This window comes from Pan paniscus, chromosome 17, assembly GCF_029289425.2.
Source record: "Pan paniscus chromosome 17, NHGRI_mPanPan1-v2.0_pri, whole genome shotgun sequence".
NCBI lineage: Eukaryota > Metazoa > Chordata > Mammalia > Primates > Hominidae > Pan > Pan paniscus.
In genome coordinates, this window is record NC_073266.2 from 30,019,684 (window position 1) to 30,041,318 (window position 21,635).

At 47.2% G+C, this 21,635-nt stretch overlaps 1 long non-coding RNA gene and 1 pseudogene across 1 annotated transcript; both read right to left on the reverse strand.

Annotated features, from left to right (window-relative positions):
• Positions 1-1,454: 1,454 nt before the first annotated feature.
• Positions 1,455-18,020, reverse strand: LOC134729214 (uncharacterized). Its single transcript, XR_010110100.1, has 3 exons — positions 15,881-18,020; positions 10,419-10,631; positions 1,455-1,691 (listed from the first exon to the last, which is right to left on the reverse strand). It is a non-coding gene; the product is annotated as an uncharacterized LOC134729214 (long non-coding RNA).
• Positions 18,021-19,309: 1,289 nt separating this feature from the next.
• On the reverse strand, positions 19,310-21,063 carry LOC100970094 (E3 ubiquitin-protein ligase COP1-like; annotated as a pseudogene).
• Positions 21,064-21,635: the final 572 nt, after the last annotated feature.

Sequence of the window (21,635 nt, forward strand, 5' to 3'; positions counted from 1 at the left end):
TCCACCACTGTGAAAACTTCAGGAACGCCACCCTTGTGCTCTGAAGGGACAGCCACGCGCCCGGTGACCTGCTGGAGGCACAGGGGCTCTGTGGTCCGCAGTGCGCCTCAACCTCTTTGCAGGAGGCACTTGGCCGCCCGCGGAGGGTGAAGAAGGAAGCTTGGGGCTGCTCTGGCCTTCCCTCCATGTGTGGAGCCAAGGCCAGACAAGGAAGTCTCAGAAGTGCATCCGGAGCCTCTGCTTCCTGGAGACCGCACTTCCCCGGGAGGATTGATTTGGCTCGACACCTTCCTTCTCTTGAGCCAGAGTAAGGACCGCATTTTTGGGGGCTCGTGTCCCCCCAGTCAAGCATGGAAATAAAAGAAAATCCTAAGTTCCTTCAAGATAAATTCCAGGCACCTAGCTAGCCCTGAGAAGAAAATGAGCAACTTGAAAGCAAGAAAGTCATAGTAGCCTCAAACAATAGCCAAGGAAGTTCAAATCCAGAAACCTGGACCCCCACCCCGCCGCCGAGGACCCTCACCAAACAGATCCATTGGCAGGCAGACCTCAGATGAGGGGGAGCTGAGGACTGAACCCTGACGGCCGTTCTTTCTTCTAAGTTTCTTCCTGGGGAGCTCCCACTGCCTCCCTCCCCAGCCAGTTAACAGTTTTTTTTGCAGACCCTAAAATTTAAACAAACTTTGCCCCCTGAACCAATAGCAAAGGCCAGTGTGTCCCCTCTACATGTTGATTTACAACTGTGCCCGAAGCATCCGCTTTCCTGCGGCACATCCCTGCCTGGGAGAGCCCTTGCCCGCAAGCCATTGGGGAGGCCAGGGCTGAGCAGAGGCTGCTGGGCCTCCTTGCATGGTGCCCTGCAAATAAACACCTTCCTTTCTACCGCTACAAAAGCTCAGTGTGGCTATCTGGTTCTACTGCGGCAGGTGCATGGACCCCAGCTCAGTTCAGTAACACTTGGAAGCATCAGGCCCAGGCTTCTGTGCACACAGCGAGGTGTGTGGGGCCGGTGTGGCTTCTGTGAGGCGCCCTGGTGCCATAGGGCACTGTGGAGGAGCAGCAGGCTTCCTATTCCTTCCACTTAATTAATCTAGGGGAGAGTGGAGAGATGGGGATCGGAGTCAATACCTTCTGTCACTAAAAGAGTTTGCCCTGAGTTACTTACTTTTAATGTGGAAATGGGATGTATTCTGGTTGGTAGAGTGGAGGTTAGGGGTTCTGGGGTGATCATTTATTGGCAAAATTCTAGAACAGGGCACAGGGGTTTACATGCTGCTACAGAACAGGTTCATTTGGAGTGACAGACATGTCACTCATTTCCCTCATCTCCGTTATAAATTTTAAACACTTGAGTTGATAGCATAACTACTGTCTGTTAAGTTCTTGTTAAATGCTTTTCATATTGGATCCTTTAGAATGCTTTTGGCTGCAAATGATAGAAAAGACACTTGAAATGTGTTTAAATAAAATAATTTTTATGGCTCACATACCTGAGTCACTGTAGGGATCAGATGTGGTTTGACAGGGGCCCTGGCTCCGTTTTCCTCCTCTGTCCTCCTGTCCTCCTCAAAGGCCAGCCTCTTTTTCAGGCTGGCTTCCTGGTAGCTAAGAGCTCCTGGGGTTACTTACGGCCTTCATAGACACAGTGGACCCTCTGGATCCACAGGTTCAGCATCCTTGGATTCAACCAACTGAGGACCAGAAAAAAATAAACAACAATGAAAAATAACAATCCAACAATGAAAAATAATACAAATGAAAACTCAATACAGTATAGCAACTATTTACATGGCATTTACATTGTATTAGGTATTCTAAGTAATCGAGAGATAATTTTTTTTTTTTTTGAGACAGAGTGTCGCTCTGTTGCCCAGGCTGGAGTGCAGTGGCGCCATCTCCGCTCACTGCAAGCTCCACCCCCTGGGTTCACGCCATTCTCCTGCCTCAGCCTCCAGAGTAGCTGGGACTACAGGCGCCCATCACCACGCCCAGCTAATTGTTTTGTATTTTTAGTAGAGATGGGGTTTCACAGTGTTCGCCAGGATGGTCTCAATCTCCTGACCTCATGATCCGCCTGCCTCGGCCTCCCAAAGTGCTGGGATTACAGCCGTGAGCCACCGCGCCCGGCTGTAATTGACAGATGATTTTAAAAATACAGGAGGACTGTTGTAGGTTACTTGCAAATACTACCCCATTTTATATCAGGAACTTGAGCATCTTTGATTTTGGTATCCTCAGGGGTCCTGGAACCAACCCCCAGCAGATACCAAGGGATGACTGTACTATACCATCAGGGCAAAAAGGAATTTCTCTTCCCCAAACCATCTGAGTAAGAGCTGAGCTTTACTCTGACTAGACCAACCTAGGTCACATGCCCTAGATCACATGGTTGGGATTAAGCCAATCAAGCCCTGACCTGGTCAATCCCACCCAAACTCCATAGTAGCTGCACTTGGGAAGGATGCCACTGAGGCAGCTATAATTAAGAGGGTCTGCAATGTACGCACTTTCTCATTTAATCCTGCAGCAACCCCAGACATGGTGATTCTTTTCTTCCCTTCTCAGGCGAAGCGAAGTAACATGTCCAAGGTTACCCAGCTTACGAGTGAGAAAGCTTGGAGGGAATCCATATCTGTGACTCCCCAACGCATGCCTTCGGTCTCTGTCTTACTGCCTCCCATTTTAGAGATGAGCAAGTGTGACAGATTGAAATTAGGGCCCCTGTTTGCCAGTGTGTGGTGGAAATAGGCTGGAATTACAGGGAAAGAGGCACTGTGAAAATGAGAAATGGCAGAAGAAAGACTGAGGGTTGACTCAGGGGAGAAGTGCTGAAAGACCTGTCAGGATGGGGCTGGGTGAGAAAGTGTGAGGGCAGAGGCCAGTGCCACAGAGTCTCTCCGTGAAATGGAAAAGCCTGGGAAGGGGGTGCCTATTGGCATTCTCAGAAGAGAATAGAGCCAGAGTATGGGAGCTCGGATGGCCCGTGCAATGGGCAGGTTAAACTTGAGTGCTAGGAATTAGACCCAGTAGCAAATGACCATATTTCACAGAAACTAACAAACCATTCATTCTAAGATGCACCCATTTTGTGAATCACTAAGAAAAGCATTTCCAATAAAGCTGAAACAATGCTTTATATCACTTCAAATTTTTCTTTATATTTACTGAAAGATCTCTTTTTGAAATTCATAGACATGGATTGTATCATGTCACTCTCGTACTTACATAAAATTGAATAAATGAGTGAAATACATTGGTGGGGGTCTTTCTAAAATTTGTTCTCTATTCCGCATTCTTATGCAACTGTATGGCTCTTGTTTTGTGCTCAGAGCATGGGCCTGTGTTTCCCCTGGTGATGGGGCCGTAGAGTGCAGTAGAGCCGTGTGTCTCTTAGAAAGCTGTTTCCGAGATTTGGTGATCTCTTGGCCTTTGGGTTGCATTTCTAGGTGTATGATGGACAGTTCCTTCTCATGGATCACTCTTTGTGGTGTCTTTCTTTGTCAGGTTCTATAAAGCCCTTGGCTATGACTTTGCAAAAAACCCCATGAAATGGAAGTGAGAAATATTTGCTTCAATGACATCAAAGGTACACCCTGGTGCTCTGTGTACATGCTCATCAAACACACAATATTTTTTCATTTCAAGGCCAAATCATAGTGTAACACTTTTGAGGATATTTAAAAATAGCAATTAAACTCTCCATGTGTCGTCCAATAATGCCCATTAAAGTGACAACCACATGAAACACTTTGATGGGGTAAACACACGCTTCATTAATGACGATGGCAGCTTTTTATACCTGTCACCTGCCTGACAGTGATTGTAAGGAACATCCCTATCAGAATCCTAAAATGTGCATCTTTCAGTGGACTCAGTATTGGCAGTTACCCGCCTTACACATAATCAATCATGTATTTACCAAAGATGGGTGAGGGCTTCCCAAGGGGAAAGAAGAGGCCATCAGTGGGTCTAGCCTGCACATTCAAATCACCTGGGGACTTAAAAAATGTCCGGGGCCCAGGCCCCATTTCCAGAGTTTCTTATAATGATGGGTCTGGAATGGGGGACTGTTTCCAAAGCTCCCCGGGTGATTTTAAAGTGCCGCAAGGGTTAGGTGTCAGTTGGCCATGAGGTTCCAGGGTTCCTGGGAAGGGGGAGAGCCCCCATCAGGGCTGCCCTGAGCGATGGCTTCATCTCTGCCCAAGTGCTGCAGCAAAACCTCAAAAGGAGCAATGTGGCTGCAGCCCCTTGGGAGTCCCTGACCAAGGGGGAAGGGAGATTGTCCTTGTCCCTCACTCTGTGGGACACCCAGGTGGAATGGCTGTCCCAGGCGTCCCGTGCTGCACAGGCCCCAGGACAGGAGGGTTTAGGTTTGGTTCTGGAGCTCTGCCCTCTGCAGGGAACCAGGCCCCAGACATTGTGCTCCTGGTCTATTTCCCTCTTCCCACTTCACCCTTCCACACACACAGGGACCTGTGTCCACCTCCAGGTGCACACACTTGAAGACCCATGTCTCCCAGACACATCACCTTCTGTAAAGATGCCTGGATATCAGTGCACACATCCCCCAGCACACTGCCGCACATGGCATCTCAGCTGAGGCTCAGCCTCCAGCTCTGTGTTATATCTGTATTTCCTGCTCGGATATGGCAAATTTATCTAAACACTCCCCATCCTCAGTAGACAAGTCTGGCTGATCCTGGGCTCTTGCAGCTGAAGCTGGATGGCAGTGGCCTCCATGGCCCGTGGAGCTGCCCTGAGGCAGAGGTCGGCTGCCACCCATAGAAGCCCCTTCCTGGGCAGTGACACACAGTCATGTGCAGTCTAATTGGAAGCTAGGGCCTCCTGGCTCCCTGACTGATTCGCTGTGCTGGGACAGTGGGAGGGGGTGTGTGCTTAGGTGGGGTTGGTGGGCTGGTGCTAGAGCTGCCAGCAATCAGAATGGTCAGGGCGCAGAAGGCAGGTACTGGGAGGGACTCCCATTTGGAGGGGGCATTTCTGCCTCTTTCCCCAGCATGCTCTCCCCTGCATGTCTAGAGTCACCAATCCCCTCTGCAGCCAAAAGGAGAGTCCCACACTCAACTCCTGGCCTCCCATGCTTTTTGGAGACACTGCATGGATGCATTGAGTGGTTTTTTGTTTGTTTGTTTGTTTTTTTACTGTCGTGTTCTGCACTGGGGAAGTTCCAAATACAGACATTCCGCTTTATATCATTGCCAAACTGGAAGTGATTTTGTGTTTTATTCAAGCATTTCAACCACGCTCTGATTAGAAAACTTTTGATTTACCACGTTCTGGGAAGAAATGAATTATCTAGAGCAGAGATAAACCTGTGGTCTAAAAATGGGTCTCAGTGGCGTCCATGGAAACTGAAAAGGTCACATTTGTGTGAGTGACTGTATGGTTTGCAGATGGGAGAGGATTTAAAACTTTCTCAGATTCTCAAATGGGTGGGTGACCCCCCCAGTGGTTAAGAGCTCTTTCCTGCATAGGAAAAGAGTTCACTCACTGGCTCTTGGAATTTCGTCTCGCATGTTGCTCAGGTAGTTTAATAGAATTTACGAAGGGGCCACAAAGGAGTCTAATGTCAGTCACTGAAGAGTAAAAATTAGAAGCAGATGAGAAAAGGCCAGGTGCAGTGGCTCACGCCTGTAATCCCAGCACTTAGGGAGGTCAAGGCGGGCAGGTCACCTGAGGTCAGGAGTTTAAGACCAGCCTGGCCAATGTGGCGAAACCCTGTCTCTACTAAAAATACAAAAATTAGCCGGGCGTGGCGGCGCACGCCTATAGTCCCAGCTACTCAGGAGGCTGAGGCACGAGAATCACTTGAGCCTGGGAGGCAGAGGTTGCAGTGAGCAGAGATCACGCCACTGAACTCCAGGTGACAGAGCAAGACTCCATCTCAAAAAAAAAAAAAAAATTGGAATAAAAAACAAAACAAAGGCACCTGAGGCCAGTAATTCAATTCACAATTGCCAAAAGATGGAAACAACCCAAGCATCTACAAATGGATGAATGAATACACAAAATGTAATATATACACACAGGGGAATATTATGCAGCCTTAATCTACAAATGGACGAATGAATATACAAAATGTAATATATACATACAGGGGAATATTATGCAGCCTTAAAAAGGAAGGGGATTCTGACACATGCCACAACATAGAGGAACCTTGAGGGTAACATGCTAAGTGAAATAAGCCAGCCATGAAAGGACAAAGAGTTGACGATTGCACTTATATGAAGTATTTAGAGTAGTCAGGTCATACAGAAAGAAAGTAGAGTGATGGTCGCCAGGGCCTGGGGGAAGGGAGTTGTTCTTTATTGGGTACAACTTGGGAGGATGGAAAAGTTCTGGAGATGGATGGTGGTGATGGTTACATGACAATGTAATGTAGTTAATGCCACTGACCGGTACATTTAAACTGGTAAATTTTATATCCTCTAAAGATAAAAAACAAACAAACAAAAAAAACGACTCTAGAGGCCAATATCAAAATACTGGAGTCCTATATAGGGGTGGCCAGCAGATTGCAAATCCGGCTCTGAGCAGCCGAGTCTCCAGCGTTCCTCCTCAGAGAGCGAGGGGCTCACCTGGCTTATGAAGCAAAACACTTTGTTATAACAGCCACTTAAGTACCAACAATGAAAACCAATACCTATTTCACGGTCATTTAGACATGTGACAATTTGCTAATGCTTTTGTCAGCTAATGAGATCAGAGAGAGAAGGAGGATTACGTTCTAACTAATATATATAATTTTAAATGAGGATAATAGACAAATAATTGGTGTTTTATGAAATAGATAGAGATTCTGAGACAGTGCAAGGAAAAGGGGAGATGGGTAGATGGACACAGACCCCCCATTGAGTCAGCAGATGAGCAGAAAGCCAAGCACTCTGACCCAGGTGGGTCACGCATACCCCAAATCCAATGTTTCCAGCACCAGGAAAATCTCTTGGGCACTGCCAAGCAGACAGGAGCTGTTAGGTCCAATCTGTGGCCTGGAAGGGTGCAGCCGCCCGCATGCGTACCCATGAATCTCACATTCTCTTGGCAGGCTAGAGCAGGCCCCAGAAAGCCTGCACGCTGCCCCCTGCTGGCGGGGATTCCAGCACTGGCCTGGCTCCAGCAGCGAGGTCCCTGGAGAGTGACAATTCTTCAATACCTGGGTTGCTAGTCCTGTAGTCCTGGTCCCTTGATGGGGTCACCTCGAGGAGCAGCTGTAGGCTGATTTCCAACATTGCCAACTTACACTCCTTGGAAGTGGCAGGTGGGCCTGAAACACCCTCCTAATGCAGCAGTCATCTGTCCTCCCAGGGAGGTCCCACTTAGAAGGAGGAATGGCTGGAGTGCCTCCTCATGCCCTCTGCACTCCCTCCAGCCTCCGCCTCCAGGCTGGGCCTCTGTTCTCATTCAGTGGGTGTGTGGGGATGGCTCTGTCACAAAACTCATCCTGGGGCTCTGTGGCCAAGGCCAGGGCAGGAATTCCCCCACCCCAAAGGAGCTGCGTTCTGCCGGCCTGTGGATAGTGGGCCCACCTGTCACTTCTAGGGAGCATGAGTGCCCCCCAGGGGATGAGCTCAGCTGCTGGGGCAGGTGAGGGCGGGGCTGCTATCAGCTTCCCTTCCCCGAGGAGGCCTCTTCCTGGCACTCCCCACAAAACCCTGCATCTCCATCCTTCTTCAGGGTCAGGCAGGCATGCTGGGGCAAGGCAGGTGCAGTGGGCAGGGAAGCCCTGCAGGTGCTGGAGGGGAAGGTGCCATTCAGCAGGGGACTGTCACACCCTGAGAGGCCTCTGCACAGGTGCTGGGACCTGAGAAGGCAATGCCAAGTGCGAGTTTAGAGTGCGAGTTTAGCGTCATCAGTTTCAATGCTCCCTCCAGGTGGCCGGGGGCTCCATCCAAAGGTCCAGGAAGTCGTGGGCACCCTGTGCATGTCACATATGCGAGCGTCTGAGCTGGCCGTGAGAAGTCCAGAATGGCTCTGATCCACTCCCCCTCGTGACCGCTTCTGAGTCTTTAAATGATGACAGGATCAGTGCTCTGTGCTGAGATTGCCAGTCCTGTCCTGTGGTTTCAGGCTGGTGGATTGCCCGAGGCCACTCTCTGAGTCACGCTGCAGGGCTGAGTGCTTGCTGCAGCGAAGGCACCCCCCGGCATTCATCATCTGCTCCCAGGCTCACTGATCTGCACTGCCTCTGCCTTCGTCCCATGAATTAGCTGCTAATGTGCTGTCTTCCGCGTGGGAGGAAGTGGAGGAAGCTGCCTCGGTGGAAATGCCCCAGGTGAAAACTGCCAAGGCCACACTAGTCACAAGACAGCAGTTCGTTTTCAATAAGAGGAGAGAAGGAAAGGAAGGAAGAACCCAGGCATGTTCTCAAAATATGCAGTATGCGAGGAAGAACTTAATTGAGTTGATCAGATGCAGGAATTAAGATACAGAGATTAGATACACTGACCAAGATCAAACAGCCCAAGAGCCAGGCGCTGGCTGCTGGGACCCAGGCAGTTGGCCCCAGATGCCCAACACCCCAGGGGGCGCTGTGGGGCTCACAGGTGGGATCAGCCTGAGTTCAAATCCTGCAGCTGCCCCTGTGCAGCCGTGCAGCCTCAGGGAGGCCACTCACCCTCCCAGAACATCAGTTTCTTCACTTGTAAAATGGGGCTGATTACGTTGGTTTCCTGGGGTCCTTTGGGGGAGTAAATGGCACAGTCCACCATGGGGCTGGTGACAAGTGGCTCCAAATCTAGTCTTCAATACACCAGGAGCAAGGGGCAACTTTCAGAAATGCTTTTAATTGAGTTAGCTGTGGCAATTACATTTTCATTCGATTATTTGTGTTAACAGAGAGGGATAAAGGGCATCTTAATGTTGCTTTAATGAACCAACAGCAAACCTACATGGGCTGCCAAGCAGCGTGTGGCCAGGGCTGTGGCATTGCCACTGTTTACAGGACCCCGCTGGGTGCTCTTGATATCCGAGGGTCGAGGGCCCCTCCAGCCTGAGTCAACACCGGCCTCCTTGCAGCCCAGACACAGCAGGGAAGAGCACCAGCCCCCTCTGCCTGCCCACGGTTGTTAGTTATAATAGTTAGTATTTCACTTACCACACTTTTCACTCTATCCATCTATCCATGTGAAAGTCCTTTTTTTTTTTTTTTTTTTTTTTTTTTTTTTTTTAGACAGAGTCTCACTCTGTCACCCAGGCTGGAGTATAGTGGCATGATCTCTGCTCACTGCAACCTCCACCTCCTGGGTTCAAGTGATTCTCCTGTCTTAGCCTCCTGAGTAGCTGGTATTACAGGCACGTACCACCACGCCCAGCTAATTTTTGTAGTTTTAGTAGAGACGGGGTTTCACTATATTGGTCAGGCTGGTCTTGAACTCTTGACCTCTGGTGATCCACCTGCCTCGGCCTCCCAAAGTGCTGGGATTACAGGTGTGATCCACTGCGCCCGGCCGTGAGCGTCTTTTGTAGGTATAATTCCTTACCTCGAATACTCACAGTGGCTGCATTTTACATCTGCATAGCTCTTTTAATTTTCACCACAGCTTCCTATTTCATTTTGTTCCACACCACATACATGTTTGTGTGTGCCTTCAACAGGCAAGGAAACTGAGGCAGGGAAGAGCCCCCCCCCCCCCAGTTGGCTGTGGCTAGTTTGGTTTCATTTCTGTTTGACAGGAGGCATGGGGCGCTTGGGAATACAGTCTCTGGTTTTGAGTCACTGTCCTGTTCTTTTCCCAAATATTCTTGAGAAGCACCCAGTGAAAATGGGTTTCTAGGGATCACCCATGACTTAAATGGTACATTTAGATTCGAACAACTAGAGAGGGCTGAGGGGCTGGCCCCGCTTCTCTTACGGGAAAAGGTGAGCAGGGTCAGGTGCTCCCCGATCCCAGCAGCGCATGCGGGGGCAATCATGGTCACACAGCTCCCCTAACTCAGATCTTTAATTCAGTGGGCTCCAGCTCAGCACTGGCACAAGAGAAAGCACTGGAAGCTCACGCCAGGGTCAGAGACAGAGACCTGGTGCCAGCCCTTTCATTGCAGAAGCCTACCCACCCCTTCCTAAAGGGGGGTGATGTGGAAGAGACAGCCCCACAGAGAAGGGAAGGCTTCGTAATAGGACCTGTTATCCTGGTGGTTTGGGGCTGATGCTCACACATGCTGCCTACACGGACACAGATGTTTCCTTAAGGACGAGCTCCCACCGAGGGACAGTGCAGGCCCGGGGGCTGCTGTGGCCATGGTGAGCTGGGATGATCCAAACTGATGAGAGGGCTTAGATTTCCACAAGCAAATGTCCTGCCCCTGTCCCATGAGTCATCAGCGTTTCTCTCCCGGGCTGAGAAAAATCCAGACACTTCAAAGCCTACCCAGGCAAACCCTCAACCCATGGGACTTACATGCAGAAGAAATCCAAGGCCCAGGGATTTTCAGACTGTTTTCTCCAGAGCCGGAGGGCCCTGCAGGGGCAAGGCTGTGACTGGAACCGGGCCTGGGGACAGTGAGGAGAGGGGACCCACGAGGGAGGCTGTCACCAGCACAGAAGGCCGCCTGTGAGCTGTGCAGGCCCAGGGCTGGGAGATCGCTCCTTTACTCTGAGGCACTGCCTTCACCTGAACAGGAGGGAGAAAAGTATTTTGTTTTATATCATTGTGCTAAAATACACATAACATAAAATTCACCACTTATATCATTTAAGTGGACACTTCAGTGGCATTAAGTAAATCATATTGTCGTGCAACTGTCACCAATCCTTCTCCAGAACTTGTTCATCCTCCCAAAGTGAAACTCTGTACCCGTCAAACACGAACCCTCTTAGCCCACCCATCCCCAGCCCCTGGTGGCCGCCACTCTATTTTCTACCTGTAGGAACGTGACTGCTCTCAGGACATCACGCCAGTGGGATCAGACAGTATTTGATCTTTTGTGACTGGCTCACTTCACTCAGCATAATGCCTTCAAGTTCATCCATGTTGTAGCAGAAGTCACAATTTCCTTCCTTTTTAAGGTTAAACAGTAATAGTATTCCTGTATGTGTATATCCCCATTTTAAAAATCCTTTCTTCCACCAATGGAAACTTGGCTTGTTTCCACCTTTTGACTATTGTGAGCAATGCTGTTATCAACATGGGTGTGCCAATGTGTTAGGCTGTCCTTGCATTGCTATAAAGGAATACCCAAGACTGGCTGATTTATAAAGAAAAGAAGTTTAATGGGCTCACAATTCTGCAGGCTGTTCACGAAGCATGGTGCCAGCATCTGCTCAGCTTCTGGAGAGGCCTCGGGGAGCTTTGACTATGGTGGAAGTCGAAACGGGAGCAGGCACGTCACATGGCGAAAGCAGGGGCAACGGTGGGGTCTGGGGAGGTGTCGCACACTTTTTAAACAACCAGATCTCATGAGAACTTACCCGCTATCTTTAGGCCAGCACCAAGCCATGAGGGATCTGTCCCCATGACCCAAACACCTCCCACCAGGCCCCACCTCCAGCCCTGGGGATCATATCTCAACATGAGATTTGGGTGGGGACAAACATCCAAACTCTACCAACCAATATCTCTTCAACTCCCTACTTTCCGTTTTTCTGGGCAAATACCCAGAAGTGCAATTGCTGGATCATGCGATGCTTCTCTATTTAGCGTTTCTGAGGAAACAGGGCACTGTTTCCCACAGCGGAGGGACCACTCGCCTTCCCACCAGCGGCGCAGAGGGTTCCAATTCCTGCACTTCTCCAGGCGCCCAGCCTGGGCTGCTTTCCCCTGACAACCTCACAGAGGCCGTCATCAGACCCATCATCTGAACTTGGCTTATGTCCTCCATGTGCCCCATCTGTACAGTGTTCTCTGCGACCTGTAATTTATTTACTTTTGTGGTTTTAAAATTTCTTCCTTGACTACATTGTTCATTCCCCGGGGGTGGGAACTGAGACCACTTTGCTCATTGCTGCCAAATAAAATACAAAACACACACCGATTGAATGAATCTCAGGCAACATTCAAGTGACCTCGAAAAATTATTCTGAGTCTGTTTCGCTCTAAAAAGTGGGGAGAGCATATATATCATGGGCTTATTTAAAAGTTAAGGAGAGTAGGCTGGGCATGGTGGCTCACGCCTGTAATCCCAGCACTTTGGGAGGCTGAGGCGGGTGGATCACCTGAGGTCGGAGTTCAAGACCAGCCTGACCAACATGTTGAAACGCCATCTCTACTAAAAATACAAAAAATAGCCAGGCATGGTGGCAGGCGCCTGTAATCCCAGCTACTTGGGAGGCAGAGGCAGGAGAATCACTTGAACCCGGGAGGTGGAGGTTGCAGTGAGCCGAGATCGCACCACTGCATTCCAGCCTGGGTGACAGAGTGAGACTCCGTCTTAAAAAAAAAAAAAAAAAGAAAAAGAAAAGTTAAGGAGAGTAAATATGCACAAAGAACCTAGCCTTGATTTTGGTATAGAGCAGACAGTTGCACAAATGGAGAAAGAACAGAAAGTATCGCTCTCGTGGAACTCAGCCTCCACTCTTTCTGCACGTGACCTTGAGGTCACTCCTCAGAGTGAAGTTGGAAAACCTCTGAATTAGCCTAAAACCTTCATTTTATAGTTGAGGAAACTCTAAGGTAGAAATAAGTTTATTCTTCCAAACTACCTCTCCACTCTCAGGTTGAATTCTGATCAGCCAACCACCCTCCGGTTGAGATCCTGCCCTGATGACCAAAAGGAGAAAGCTGTGGCCCCGGTGGTCCAGCCCAGAGGCTGAAGATGGGCTTGAGGCCTGTGGCATGAACCTGAGGCCCACACAGAGCCGGGATGAGCGTCTCTAACCTCAACACCTGCAGCCTCTGCACTTGCAGACCTTGAGTGAAGGGCAGACCTAGAATGTGCATCGGGCCAAGGCTGAGCTCTGCTTCCTGACAGTCCTGTTGTTATGGATTGAATTATGCTCCTAAAAAAGGTATGCTGAAGTCGTCACCCCAGTGCCTGTAAATGCGACCTTATTTGGAAATAAGTGTAGATGTAATTAGTTAAGATGAAATAGGATGGGCCCTTAATCCAATATGACTGGCGTCCTATAAAAGGAGAAGAGACACAGAAACACACAGACATGCAGGGGAGACGGCTATGTGAAGACAGAGGCAGTGACTGAAGCACCGCAACTGCAAACCAAGGACTCCTAGGATGGCCAGCCACACCGGAAGCTCGGAGGAGGCAAGGAAAAGTCTCCCCAACAGGTTTCAAGGGAGCAAGGCGCTGCTTGTACCCTAACTGTGGACTTCAGCCTTCAGAGCTGAGACAATACGTTTCTGCTGTTTCCAGCCCGAGCCTATGATGTTTTGCTGTGGCAACCCTGGAACTCAATCCAACATGTTGCATGAGAGGGCCTCCCAGGTGGTCAGACCAGTGAGCAAGTTCAGAGCTTGCTCTGCGGTTGTTGCTTAGCTTTGCTCGTTCACAGTTCACACTCAAGTTGCTTGTCATATTCCAGTACTGCCTTTACTAATATTTGCAATGTATTTTTTAACCGTTTCACTTTTTGATGTTAAATAATGTGTTTCAAAAGGAAACTATATCTCTATAGCACATCAATCCTAGAGAGAATGTCTTGGTGGTTGGTGGACTCATGCTATTAGAAAGATCTGCTAATATAATCATACACCAGTTCAGATTAAGTCAATGTGAAGATACAATTTTAAAAGAAATGACAACTCTTAGAAAAAATGTTCCAATAGCAACATCAGAAACAGCATTTTTCCAACACCACAGCTCACACACATGCCTGGGACCCAGATTTTGGTCTCTAACATCATTCTCCAACTAAAAGAAAAAAAGACTCCATTGAAGGTTGATAGGATTTGGTTCTGTATCCCCACCAAACCTCGTGTGGAACTGTAATCCCCAATGTTGGAGGTGGGGCCTGGCGGGAGGTGATTGGATCATGGGGGTGGATCCTTCATGAATGGTTTAGCACTGTGCCCTTGGTGCTGTCTCGTGACAGTTCGTGAGTTCTCATGAGACCTGGTTGTTTAACAGTGTAGCACCTCCCCCCACCTCTCTTCCTCCTGCGCCGGCCGTGTGAGATGCCTCCTCCCCTCTTTGCCTTCCGCCATGATTGGAAGCTTCCTGAGGCCTCCCCAGAAGCAGAAGCTGCTATGTTTCCTGTACAGCCTGCAGGTATATTTGGGGGCAAGAAAAGAATTTCAGGACAGGTAATATTAAGTATTAAAAATGGAGTGATTTAAAGAAAGAGTGAGTTTAATAGAATACGCCTCATCCTTATTATTTTCAATAGTGGAAAATTGCTGCTGTCTATGGGTGTCCTGTGTCTTTGGTAAACACATGTCTATTTAGCAGATACCTTGATGGACCAGCATGAGCAGGAAAGAGTGACCTGAAATTGGTGAGTCAGTTAAAATCATGGCAGCATAAAAAGGAATGGTGTCATGACGAGGAACGTGTGGATGGCAGATGGGAAGTAACCCACCTGTTGGTCAGCCTTGCTGCTCTCACACACTAACCAATTAAAGAGGAGTCAAATATGCGTTCCTGCAGAACGAAGATGTCAAATGTCCTTAAAAGAAGAATGAGCCAGCTCCAGACTTACTCCATCTTTTCTCAAAGGGGGAAACCTCCGAATAACTCTACTAATTATAAAGAGATACTAATAAGACATGTGCCCATAAACTTCCAATTATGCTAATAGACCAGAATAATAAATCATAATTATTGGACAATAAGGAGAGGTCAAATACAAAACTTAAAGACCATTTCATTCCCGGGAAAGACACCAAGTCTCCAAAGTTACCATCATTAAGGAAGACAGGAACATAGAAGTCCCAGGGTATAACCAGTGCAGCTTCTTTGTAATAAAAAGAAACATCCTGATGGCCAAGCTCAGGTTTGAATCTGCTTGGTCTACATAACCATGTCCTGACCAAAAATCAACAGGTCACCCAAACGAGACCTGCCAAGTCCCAGCGGGATCAAGAAAATATTCTCTTACTTTGGAGTCTGGTAAAATTTGTGAAATTCCAGAAAGGTGAAAAATAGGAGTTACTGAACTCGTAGTTACTGAAATCTTAGGACAATGTAAAGAATGTAACAGTGAAAATATACAAGGAGAAGAGGATCAAAAAAGGACACTGATTAAAGTCTTGGTATCCACATCGTCGTAACTGCTTTTGGAGTAAGGGTATTAATCAATTTAGTAATCTATTTTTCATGTGTGAGACCAGTTTGCATTTGAAGGGTCTTAGAACATCGAAGGAAGTTAATATGTTAGAATTGAGATTTTAATTAAATGCCTGAAAGTGCTGGGTTAAGTTTGCAATCTAGGTTTTTATTGATTGGGAAAATTTGTTTTGTTAAATCCATAATTTTTTATTTATTAGTTGTAAGTAAGTATATATATTTAGGATGGTGTTGATTATTTAATATCTCAAAGAATGCTAATTATCTAATAAATTCCAAAGATTAATAATTGGTACATTGCCTAAATTGCAGTTACCAGTGTGCATTCCTTTTCCTGCGCAAATTCCCCTTAGACACTAAGAAATCCATCACTTTTCCAAAGTGGAAAACCAGCACTTTCCAATACATAGTAAACTAAATTCAGAAGTGTTATGAAAATAAATGCTCATCTTTACACCATCTACAATCATCTTTTGTACCATACTTGGGGAAATACCCCATGGGTAGAAGTTTCCAGAACCTGGACTATAAGGAACTTTGACCTACACCTTTAAGTTTCTAGGCTAGAAGTACCTCTCTCTGGAACCTCCAGAACTGGATGCCAGAATTAGAGCCCAAGTCAGAGGTACAGAATTACCCCCCAAATTTCACAGCTTAAAATAACAAGTATTAGTGACCTTACACAGTTTTGGAGAGCCGGGAGTCAGTATGGTTTGGGTGGGAGGCTCTGGTGCAGTGTCTCTCATGGGCTTGCAGTCAAGGTGTAGGCTGGGGCTCAGGTCATTGGATTGCCTGGGGCTGGAGGATCCATTTCCCACTCAGTCTATGACTGCTGGGTCCTCGCTGGCAGTTGGTTGGAGGCCTCGGTTCCTCATCTGTGGGGCTTCTCCAAAGTGGCATTCACCCCTGTGCCTTCTCATGACCTCATCCTGGAATTGTACACCTTCATTCCACTTTGTCCTTCTTGTTACAATTGAGTCACTCAGTCCAGCCCATATTCAAGAAGATGGGAATTAGGCTCCACCTCTTGCAGGGAGGTTCAGCAGAGAATTTGTGGACCTATTTTGAAACCACCACCGCTCCCCTAAGCATGAGTGCTGGAGAGGAGGTAAGAGTTGTTATTCTGATGTGGGACACAATAGAATGCGCAGTGGTTGCCCCCACACTTCAGACTTCCCTTTACAGAGTGTGTGTCATCCAGGGCTGAGACACTGTATCACCGCAGCCATTTAAACGCCATTAGCTAGAATAAAAACAAGTGACGATGACATGTTGTCTGCTGTTTGCCTGCATTTTAAGCTCCCTTCCTTTAAAACAGGTACCTTTCCTTTGGCTTTCCACAATTTTTTCTATCAGGACCAAGACCAATAATGAATTCCTTTATCCTTTCTAGCCTGGGCTTTACAGCAGTTTCTCAAGAAAGAGCAAGCATTTTTTTTTTTTCTGGGTGTTTCAGAGTTTGTCAAAACCCAGAACAGATTTTCCAAGTATATAGGTTTTGCCTGTGCAGACAAAAGGGCTAGCAAGTATACTGTCTGTTGATTCCTGCCTTCGTCCACTTATTCTACCAGTACTAATAAACACAAAGTGGCAGGCACTGTGTGAGGCTCCAGGCCCTACAGGGCTTCCAGTCTGGTGGGTGACTCAGACGTTGAACATGTGGATACGGGGACACTGAGCTTTAGAAAGGAAGGAGAAGAGTCCTAAGAGACAGATCAGTGAGCGTAGCCTGCGGGGCCAGGGAAGGCTCTCTGGAATGAGGCAGGATACCTTTCTGAGTTGGTGTTTCCTTTCTGTTATCATTTCCCTTTCCCCCTGGAAGCAGGAAGTGAGGCTTTCTGAGTCTTAGCTTCCAGGACCTTTGTTAGTGGGAGGAGAGCACACGGAAATAGTTGTTACAGGTGTCCCCAACGGGGAGAGAGAGTGACTGGGAGATGTTGCACAATAGAGAAACAATGTCTCAGGACTGTGGAGAGAGAGTGAGCGAACTATGCAGCCATCTGTCCTTGAAACCCCAGGAGGTGGCAGGACCCCAGAGAGGCTGTCTGGGTGGTGCACACAGAGGGCAGGGCTCTGGCCACCCAGCTGCCCCGCCTTCCCCAGTGTCCTGTGGTCCAGGCAGCTCCAGGAAACAGTGGAGCCTGCAGGTCCCATGACCACACGGACTGGACAGGGGTTTCCAGGCAATCACAGGCAGAGGCAGACTGATGAACGCTGACTGGACACTGGGGGCTTCCCAGCATAAGACCCCAGGATTCTGTAAAATTTGGAGGGTAGGGTAGAGTGAAAGCCTCAGGAAAGATGGAGATCTAATTTTCCTCCAGCCTGGCGTGATAGGGCTGGAGTCAGATGTAAGTTGACTGGAAGAAGGTTCTGACAGTGAAACTTGCATGCCCTGTGTTTGTGGGATAAGTCACGCCACTAAAGCTGGAGGATGGATATGGGGAGGAGATGGAGAGAGGGTGGAGTTGCTTTCAAGGCTGAGGGCAGAGCATATGCCAGTGTTTTGAGATAAGAAAGAGCTGAGATGCAGAGGACCTGAAGGAGGACTGTAGCCCCTAGGAGCAGGGAGTGGAGTGGAATGAGGTGACTGGCCACATGAGACTGGCTGAAGAGCCAGACCTTTGTCTCAAAGCCACTGGGAAGGCAGGGAGTGGGAAGCAGGGATGAGTGACAGCCTCATATTTGGCTTTCCGAAGGATCAGTCTGGGTGCAGACTGGAGGGTGGATTGGAGGAACAGGATCAAATACTAGGAGAAGAGTTTGCCGGTCAGGTAGAGACCGGATAAATGAGGCTTGGAAGCACCCCGCTAGTGGAATTAGAGAGATCAGAATGGGTCTATGAGATATTTAGGAGGTTGTCTGAGAATGCTTAGGTTCTCTGATCAAGCACCTGGGGAAATGGGGTGTGAAATACAGAGGCAGTGAGAAGGACCTCCCAGGGGAGAGGAAGCAACCCGCACCTTCCGTGCCTGGGGGGCCTCAGAGACCACTCCTGCTCTTAAGAGTTTTCTTTTGAAGGAGGGAAATGAATAATGTTTCTCTGAATTAGGCAAAAATGGGGTGAGGATGGGTGTGGAAACATAACAGGTATGAGGGTGAACAGCTTATTTTTCTTGTGGAGTGGGGAAGAACGCCATTGCTATAGCATAGGTAGCTTTAGTGTGGAGAAACCTTAGATTATTGGCCATGAGGAGTGTAAAAAGAAAGATGGATACCATGAATTTATAGCAGCAATAAGATACTCATTTGGGTAATTTTTTTCCTAGCAGCTCTCAACAGTTTGGAGTATCGAAGAAAGCAGCTGGATGGGTTTCTTTATTTGTTGTTGTTGTTGTTTTTAATGTTCAAAGTGGGTTTCTGGTAGGCAGCATATAGTTGGATCTTTCTTTTTATTCAATCTGATAGTCTCTGACTTTTAATTGGGGTGTTTAGCCCATTTACATTTTAATGTGATTATTGATATAGTTAAGTTTAAATCTACCAGCTTGCTCTTTGTTTTCTGTTCATCCCATCTGTTCTTTATTCCATTTTCCCTCTTTTTCTGCCTTCTTTTGGATTAATTGAGTCTCTTTTAGATTCCATTTTATCTTTTTTGTTGGCTTAGTAACCATAACTCTTTGCTGTGTTATTATAGTGGTTGCTCTAGGGTGTATGTGTACATCTTAAACTTATCACTGTCTGCCTTCTAGTGATATTATACTTCATGCATAGTAGAAGAATCTTATAGCAGAATACTTCAATTTTTCCCCTCCCAGCTATTGTTGTTATGCCTTTTACTTCTGCATGTTATAACCTACATAATTTTTATGTAAAAATTATCTTTTAAAAATATTTAAATAAGAAAAAAGTAATATATACATATTTATTTATTCATGGCTCAATAACCTTTTTTGTTATTTATTTTTATTTAAAAGAATGTGTTTCCCTATCACAAAAATTAGATAACCACAACCACACCACCAACAGTAGCAATGTCCGTGGAGTCGCACTGATGGTGGAGAGTTCACTGGGTATTCCCAATGTCCCAAAGGTCACAAAGGAGGAAAAAGAGAAAAAGAAAAATACTCAAAAACAAATCCAAAACCCATGATGAGTTTGGGGAGAGACATCACATGACATTTTCTGTTTCTTCTATCATTGTCAGCTGCAGAGGTATTTCAGCAGGATCAAGTACAATTAGGGTTGAGTAAACCCTTCGTACCAATTCTAGCACCTTAATTGTACCCTCACTGTTAGCAGCAATCAGCACATTGAACTCTCCATCTGGTTGTGCCCTCCAGCACGCAGCACCAACAAATTCATTTGTATCATCTTCTTTTCCTTCTTTGTCCAGAACACTTTTGACTGTATCAAACTTAAAAGTTAGCAAAGTCTTAGAAAGTGCTTTATAGCACAGGTTGAGAGAGTTGTTCTCACTTCCACAAGCTATATACTCTCCACGGGAAGCAAGGCCTACAAAGTTCTTTTCATTGATATGACCCTTGAAGGAATGTAGGCAGTACAGTTTCCCTACATTCCACAGTGTTAGCTGGCTGTCTGTTGAGGCAGAGACAATTTCCTCACCACCCACAAACTTTGCATAAGAGACTACTTTTTGGTGTCCTTTGAATACCATGATTGGCTGTTTAGTGCTACGAAGATCATAGTAATGGACACAATGATCCGCACAGCCAAAAGCCAAATGGCATCTGGAAGAGGGGCTGAATTTAACACAGCACACATCAGCCTTTGCCTCAATGCTTGCCACTGAGTTGTCTAGACCGGTAGATCACAGCTTCACTTTTACATCATCAGAACCCAAATCCAGGAGTTTAGGATCCATCAAATGAAACACTTCAACACCTCTTCTCATGCTCCTGTTAGACCTTTGACCTCTGTCCTGTGAATCCATCCCATAGGATAACAATGCCTTCATAATCACTGCTAGCTAACAGGTTCTTATGGTAACTACTCCAACTGATACAGCTGATTTTGGAATTGAGGTCATTTCATTCACACGGTAATGAATATCCACTCCATCCTGGATGACTGTGCCATATTCATAGACGTTAATCTTCATTGTAACCTCAGTAATTGCAAAATAGTCACAATCCTGGTCAAATTCAATACCAGAGACTATCCTGGAATCATTATAGAGATCACTAGGGCATGATAATGTGGCTAAAGTTCATATTGATTTATATTGAGTAACCTTGGACAAGCATTTCTGAAGTTCATCCAATTGGCTTGCAGTTCAACTGTCATCTGAGATATGAGACAACCTTGTAGAAAAGTAACAGTGCTCCAGGTCTTCAAAATGAGCAGTGGGCCATTTTAATTTTGATGTTAATGTGCTGTTATATCAAGGCTGTTTCTTTGTCTAAGAACTGCCACTGAAACCTGGATGTTGGCTATATTCTGTGGAATCCATAATGCTACTGTGTGATGCAGGAGGAGCTTCAAGTTGAGGCACTGTGCTATCCTCACTGACAGGAGAGTGTAAGCCACTCATTTCTTCCACTCTTTTAATATCCTCTTCCAAAACACTTAGCTCCTTCTGGAACTGTCCCAGTTGCTCTCTCCTATTTCTTCTTGCAACCTTGAGGAATTGTATAAGATTCTGTAGTTGGGCTGCATGTGATTCTGCTTCCAGTTGTTTCTTCTTCTGAACTAGTAACTCCAACATGAGGTTGATATTGGCCAAATCAAGGTTATCTTGGTCAGTTCCCAACAAATCTTGAAATATTCGCCACCTGTGGCCATTGGTGCTACTCACTGAGTGGTCCAATTTGAACCTCTTTTCCTCAAATCTTTGCTTCTGTTTGAGAATGAGCTAATTCACCAACAAATTAGGAAACAGATGGTTAGTATTGTCCACAACATAGTTATACTTGGTACATATATTATTATCCTCCGAACTCTAGTGAATCTACTTATAGCAAAAGCTGTGGCCTTATTTTGTCGTGTATGCCTCTTCAATCATATCAAAGCAGATGGGGCATATGAAATCATTGCTGTTGTCCTTATATGAGTTGACGAGCCTGTTGGAGAGGGGAGGGGCAAGCAGAGGTTGCTTCCTGCTGCTGCCTAGGCTACAGCTGCTGCCTCCTATACCAGCACTGGGGCCTGGGCCTGCAGCTGAGCTGGGACAGGACTATGGACAGCACCTTGCCACTGCCTGACACAGTGGGCACCACCAACACAGGCCACACTGGGCCCCAAGGCTATCCAAGCTGGTGGCCTGGGCCACCCCACTGGACAGCAGCACCACTGCCGAAGCTGCCACAGTGGCGGCAATGGGGAAGATGATAAGGACAAGGAGGCAAAAGTCACCAAAGAGGCTGAGGAGCAGGGGCTCGTCCCAGTGGAGTCTGACCCGGCATGGTGGCTACCAGACATTATGACTCCCTCCCATCTGGCCGGGCACTTGGATGAGAGGGACCATGACCTTGACC